The sequence below is a fragment of the Balaenoptera musculus genome, chromosome 12, assembly GCF_009873245.2.
Source record: "Balaenoptera musculus isolate JJ_BM4_2016_0621 chromosome 12, mBalMus1.pri.v3, whole genome shotgun sequence".
Classification (NCBI taxonomy): Eukaryota; Metazoa; Chordata; class Mammalia; order Artiodactyla; family Balaenopteridae; genus Balaenoptera; species Balaenoptera musculus.
The window spans coordinates 10873459-10880484 of NC_045796.1; positions in this window are offsets into that span (position 1 = coordinate 10873459).

The window sequence follows — 7026 nt, forward strand, 5'->3', positions numbered from 1 at the left end:
ACTACAGTGCTAGGCGATCTGTAGTTGGTTGAATCCATGGATGTGGAACTGAGGATACAGAGGGCCAACTATAAAGTTATATGGATTTTCGACTGCAGGGGGTTGGTGGTCAGGTTGTCTCCCTAACCCCAGAGTTGTTCAAGGGTCAATTGTATATTTATATTTAATGTTTGGGGATTCTACATATATATATATATATTTTTAAGACCCATGTGAAATGTAACTTTTTTTTTTGAATTTTTGAATTTTATTTTATTTTTATACAGCAGGTTCTTATTAGTCATCAATTTTATACACATCAGTGTATACATGTCAATCCCAGTCTCCCAATTCAGGTGTCCATACGTTTGTTCTCTACACCTGTGCCTCTATTTCTGCCTGCAAACCGGTTCATCTGTACCATTTTTCTAGGTTCCACATACATGCGTTAATATACGGTATTTGTTTTTCTCTTTCTGACTTACTTCACTCTGTATGACAGTCTCTAGATCCATCTACGTCTCTACAAATGACCCAATTTCGTTCCTTTTTATGGCTGAGTAATATTCCAGTGTATATATGTACCACTTTTTCTTTATCCATTCATCTGTCGATGGGCATTTAGGTTGCTTCCATGACCTGGCTATTGTAAATAGTGCTGCAATGAACATTGGGGTGCATGTGTCTTTTTGAATTATGGTTTTCTCTGGGTATATGCCCAGTAGTGGGATTGCTGGGTCATATGGTAATTCTATTTTTAGTTTTTTAAGGAACCTCCATACTGTTCTCCATAGTGGCTGTATCAATTTACATTCCCACCAACAGTGCAAGAAGGTCCCCTTTTCTCCACACCCTCTCCAGCATTTGTTGTTTGTAGATTTTCTGATGATGCACATTCTAACTGGTGTGAGGTGATACCTCATTGTAGTTTTGATTTGCATTTCTCTAATGATTAGTGATGTTGAGCATTCTTTCATGTGTTTGTTGGCTGTCTGTATATCTTCTTTGGAAAAATGTCTATTTAGGTCTTCTGCCCATTTTTGGATTGGGTTGTCTGTTTTTTTGATATTGAGCTGCATGGGCTGTTTATATATTTTGGAGATTAATCCTTGGTCTGTTGATTCGTTTGCAAATATTTTCTCCCATTCTGAGGGGTGTCTTTTCATCTTGTTTGTAGCTTCCTTTGCTTTGCAAAAGCTTTTAAGTTTCATTAGGTCCTATTTGTTTATTTTTGTTTTTATTTCCATTTCTCTAGATGGTGGATCAAAAAAGATCTTGCTGTGATTTATGTCAAAGAGTGTTCTTCCTATGTTTTCCTCTAAGAGTTTTATAGTGTCTGGCCTTACCTTTAGGTCTCTAATCCATTTTGAGTTTATTTTTGTGTATGGTGTTAGGGAGTATTCTAATTTCATTCTTTTACATGTAGCTATCCAGTTTTCCCAGCACCACTTATTGAAGAGACTGTCTTTTCTCCATTGTATATCCTTGCCTCCTTTGTCATAGATTAGTTGACCATAGGTGCGTGGGTTTATCTCTGGGCTTTCTAACCTATTCCATTGATCTATATTTCTGTTTTTGTGCCAGTACCACATTGTCTTGATGACTGTAGCTTTGTAGTATAGTCTGAAGTCAGGGAGTCTGATTCCTCCAGCTCCGTTTTTTTCCCTCAAGACTGCTTTGACTATTTGGGGTCTTTTGTGTCTCCATACAAATTTTAAGATTTTTTGTTCTAGTTCCGTAAAAAATGCCATTGGTAATTTGATAGGGATTGCGTTGAATCTGTAGATTGCTTTGGGTAGTATAGTCATTTTCACAATATTGATTCTTCTAATCCAAGAACATGGTATATCTCTCCATCTGTTTGTATCATCTTTAATTTCTTTCATCAGTGTCTTATAGTTTTCTGCATACAGGTCTTTTGTCTCCTTTGGTAGGTTTATTCCTAGGTATTTTATTCTTTTTGTTGCAGTGGTAAATGGGAGTGTTTCCTTAATTTCCCTTTCAGATTTTTCATCATTAGTGTATAGGAATGCAAGAGATTTCTGCGCATTAATTTTGTATCCTGCAACTTTACCAAATTCATTGATTAGCTCTAGTAGTTTTCTGGTGGCATCTTTATGATTCTCTATGTATAGTATCATGTCATGTGCAAACAGTGACAGTTTTACTTCTTCTTCTCCAATTCGTATTCCTTTTATTTCTTTTTCTTCTCTGATTGCCATGGCGAGGACTTCCAAAACTATGTTGAGTAATAGTGGTGAGAGTGGACATCCTTGTCTTGTTCCTGATCTTAGAGGAAATGCTTTCAGTTTTTCACCATTGAGAATGATGTTGGCTGTGGGTTTGTCATATATGGCCTTTATTATGTTGAGGTAGGTTCCCTCTATGCTCACTTTCTGGAGAGTTTTTATCAGAAATGGGTGTTGAATTTTGTCAAAAGCTTTTTCTGCATCTATTGAGATGATCATATGGTTTTTCTCCTTCAATTTGTGAATATGGTGTATCACATTGATCGATTTGCGTATATTGAAGAATCCTTGCATCCCTGAGATAAATTCCACTTGATGATGGTGTATGATCCTTTTAATGTGTTGTTGGATTCTGTTTGCTAGTATTTGGTTGAGGATTTTTGCATCTATATTCATCAGTGATATTGGTCTGTAATTTTCTTTTTTTGTAGTATCTTTGTCTGGTTTTGGTATCAGGGTGATGGTGGCCTCATAGAATGAGTTTGGGAGTGTTCCTTCCTCTGCAGTTTTTTGGAAGAGTTTCAGAAGGATGGGTATTAGTACTTCTCTAAATGTTCGACAGAATTCACCTGTGAAGCCATCTGGTCCTGGACTTTTGTTTGTTGGAAGATTTTAAATCACAGTTTCAATTTCATTACTTGTGATTGGTCTGTTTATATTTTCTATTTCTTCCTGGTTCAGTCTTGGAAGGTTATACCTTTCTAAGAATTTGTCCATTTCTTCCAGGTTGTCCATTTTATTGGCATAGAGTTGCTTGTAGTAGTCTCTGAGGATGCTTTGTATTTCTGCAGTGTCTGTTGTAACGTCTCCTTTTTCATTTCTAATTTTATTGATTTGAGTCCTCTCCCTCTTTTTCTTGATGAGTCTGGCTAATGGTTTATCAATTTTGTTTATCTTCTCAAAGAACCAGCTTTTAGTTTTATTGATCTTTGCTGTTGTTTTCTTTGTTTCTATTTCATTTATTTCTGCTCTGATCTTTATGATTTCTTTCCTTCTGCTAACTTTTGGTTTTGTTTGTTCTTCTTTCTCTAGTTCCTTTAGGTGTAAGGTTAGATTGTTTATTTGAGATTTTTCTTGTTTCTTGAGGTAGGCTTCTATTGCTATAAACTTCCCTCTTAGAACTGCTTTTGCTGCATCCCATAGGTTTTGGATCGTCCTGTTTTCGTTGTCATTTGTCTCTAGGTATTTTTTGATTTCCTCTTTGATTTCTTCAGTGGTCTCTTGGTTATTTAGTAACGTATTGTTTAGCCTCCATGTGTTTGTGTTTTTTACGTTTTTTTCCCTTTAATTGATTTCTAATCCCATAGCGTTGTGGTCAGAAAAGATGCTTGATATGATTTCAGTTTTCTTAAATTTACTGAGGCTTGATTTTTGACCCAAGATGTGATCTATCCTGGAGAATGTTCCATGTGCACTTGAGAAGAAAGTGTAATCTGCTATTTTTGGATGGAATGTCCTATAAATATCAATTAAATCTATCTGGTCTATTGTGTCATTTAAAGCTTGTGTTTCCTTATTAATTTTCTGTTTGGATGATATGTCCATTGGTGTAAGTGAGGTGTTGAAGTCCCCCACTATTATTGTGTTACTGTCGATTTCCTCTTTTAGTGTTGTTAGCAGTTGCCTTATGTATTGAGGTGCTCCTACGTTGGGTGCATATAGTATTTATAATTGTTATATCTTCTTCTTGGATTGATCCCTTGATCATTATATAGTGTCCTTCCTTGTCTCTTGTAACATTCTTTATTTTAAAGTCTAATTTTATCTGATATGAGTATTGCTACTCCAGCTTTCTTTTGATTTCCATTTGCATGGAATATCTTTTTCCATCCCTTCACTTTCAGTCTGTATGTGTCCCTAGGTCTGAAGTGGGTCTCTTGTAGACAGCATATCGATGGGTCTTGTTTTCGTATCCATTCAGCGAACCTGTGTCTGTTGGTTGGAGCATTTAATCCATTCACGTTTAAGGTAATTATCGATACGTATGTTCCTATGACCATTTTCTTAATTGTTTTGGGTTTGTTTTTGTAGGTCCTTTTCTTCTCTTATGTTTCCCACTTAGAGAAGTTCCTTTAGCATTTGTTGTAGAGCTGGTTTGGTGGTGCTGAATTCTCTTAACTTTTGCTTGTCTGTAAAGCTTTTGATTTCTCCACAGAATCTGAATGAGATCCTTGCTGGGTAGAGTAATCTTGGTTGTAGGTTCCTCCCTTTCATCACTTTAAATATATTGTGCCACTCCTTTCTGGCTGGTAGAGTTTCTGCTGAGAAATCAGCTGTTAACCTTATGGGAGTTCCCTTGTATGTTATTTGTTGTTTTTCCCTTGTTGCTTTCATTAATTTTTCTTTGTCTTTAGTTTTTGTCAATTTGATTACTATGTGTCTCGGCATGTTTCTCCTTGGGTTTATCCTGCCTGGGACTCTGCGCTTCCAGGACTTGGGTGGCTATTTCGTTTCCCATGTTAGGCAAGTTTTCGACTATAATCTCTTCAAATATTTTCTTGGGTCCTTTCTCTCTCTCTTCTCCTTCTGGGACCCTTATAATGCGAATGTTGTTGAGTTTAATATTGTCCCAGAGGTCTCTTAGGCTGTCTTCATTTCTTTTCATTCTTTTCTTCTTTATTCTGTTCCACGGCAGTGAATTCCACCATTCTGTCTTCCAGGTCACTTATCCGTTCTTCTGCCTCAATTATTCTGCTATTGATTCCTTCTAGTGTATTTTTCATTTCAGTTATTGTATTGTTCATCTCTGTTTGTTCTTTAATTTTTCTAGGTATTTGTTCTTTAATTCTTCTAGGTCTTTGTTAAACATTTCTTGCATCTTCTTGATCTTTGCTTCCATTCTTTTTCCGAAGTCCTGGGTCATCTTCACTATCATTATTCTGAATTCTTTTTCTGGACGGTTTCCTATCTCCACTTTATTTAGTTGTTTTTCTGGGGTTTTATCTTGTTCCTTCATCTGGTACATAGCCCTCTGCCTTTTCATCTTGTCTATCTTTCTGTGATTGTGGTTTTTGTTCCACAGGCTGCAGGATTGTAGTTCTTCTTGCTTCTGCTGTCTGCCCTTTGCAATTCTATATTTTTTAATTCAGCATTATATAGTGAGCATTCCACCATATCACTAAATATTCATTTAAAGACACAGCTTTCATGGCTGCAAATTAGTTCATTGTAGGAGTAATGCTTTGGTTTATATAACTACTCACCTGTTAAACATTCAGATAACAATTTCTTGCTCTTACAGAAAATGGTGTGATGAAGTACAAAGTGTTTCTAAACCAAAGCATTTTTTGATTTATCTTCTTCATGGTAGTTTTAGTGGGTTAATCAGTCCTTTTGTTGCTGGAGCAGCTAAAATCTTTAAGGATAAAATAAAAGCTTTTAACTTATTTCACTTTTTTGATACTCTTCATGTTAATTTGTCTTATTCGTTTCCCTGGCTGTATAGGGTTCTAGTAGGGAAATGTAACACAATTTAGTGATCCATTCTACAGTAGATGGGCACTTGGGTTGTCTCAAATTTTTGCTCTTGTAAACAGGGCTGCTGTGTGTGTGTTGCCGTTTACTAGTAGGAGAGCTTCCTGACAGCTCCAGCTCTTTTAGCTCCAACCACCAATAGCCAGTTATGTGACTGAACAAGTTACATCACCTTTCTGAGTCTCAACTTACATCATCTACAAAATGGAGCCAACAGAGGTAATAACATTTATTGAAGGCTTATGCCAAAGCAGCGACTGCTCTAAGTACTTTACATGAATTACCTCATTTAATGCTCACAACATCTCTATTGAATATATACCAGCATTACTCCCATTTCACAGATCATTAAACTGAGGTACAGAGAGATTAATTACCCAGACTACAATCAGTAAGTGGCCAAGCCACAATTCAGACTTACAGACTCTGCCCCCAGAGCCTGCCCCCTACTTTTAAGAAGACATTTGATCATACTTGCTTTCTCTCTGCTCATCCTTTATACTGAACCATTTTATATTTGTAGACATCTTGACATTTCACTCCCAAATACTTCAGAATTACCATACCTAAGAAAACTAACACTAATTTAATATCACCTAACAGTCACATGACATACAGTCACATAACATCCACATAATATACATATAATGTGCTTAGGCTCACCAATTTGTACGAGAGTTTCTGTAGTTTTACATCCTCATCAACACTTGGTACTGTCAGACTACAGTTTTTTGCTGATCTGAAGGGGTGTTGAAATGGTGTCTCACTGTGGTTTCAATTTGCATTTTCCTGATTATTTATGAGGTTGAACTTATGAGACCATTCTTTTTCCCCTCTCTTATGTGAAATGCCTGTTCATTTCTTTTACCCATTTAAAAAAAATTGGTTTGTTTGTCTGAAACGCTTTTCTTTTTACGATGGAAACTGGCATCACAAATTCTTACTGTAACTTCAAGTTACTCAGTGGCTCGGCATCACAAATAAATGGCCCATGGAGAATGAAGCTGGAAATAGAGGAATGCTTTCCCAAAACTGATTACTTGGAAATTTGGATTTCAAAGGTAGAAATGAGGCATACAGCTTCATGCTGAATAGCAAAATATACCAATACTTATAAAATTTCCCCAGATAAGTAACAGAAATAGCAGCAGTGCTATATTTAAGTAAGAGAGATGAGTTGAATTCGGTGTCCTATTTCCCACCTGTCCTATTTCCAGGCGTTGAAATCTAAGTTATGAGGATGCTTGCAGGAATGAGCTCCATCCAGCCTTTGTGATTGTCCTTTAGACGATGAGTGGACTTCAGTCATTAGTGGTCCAAGTCA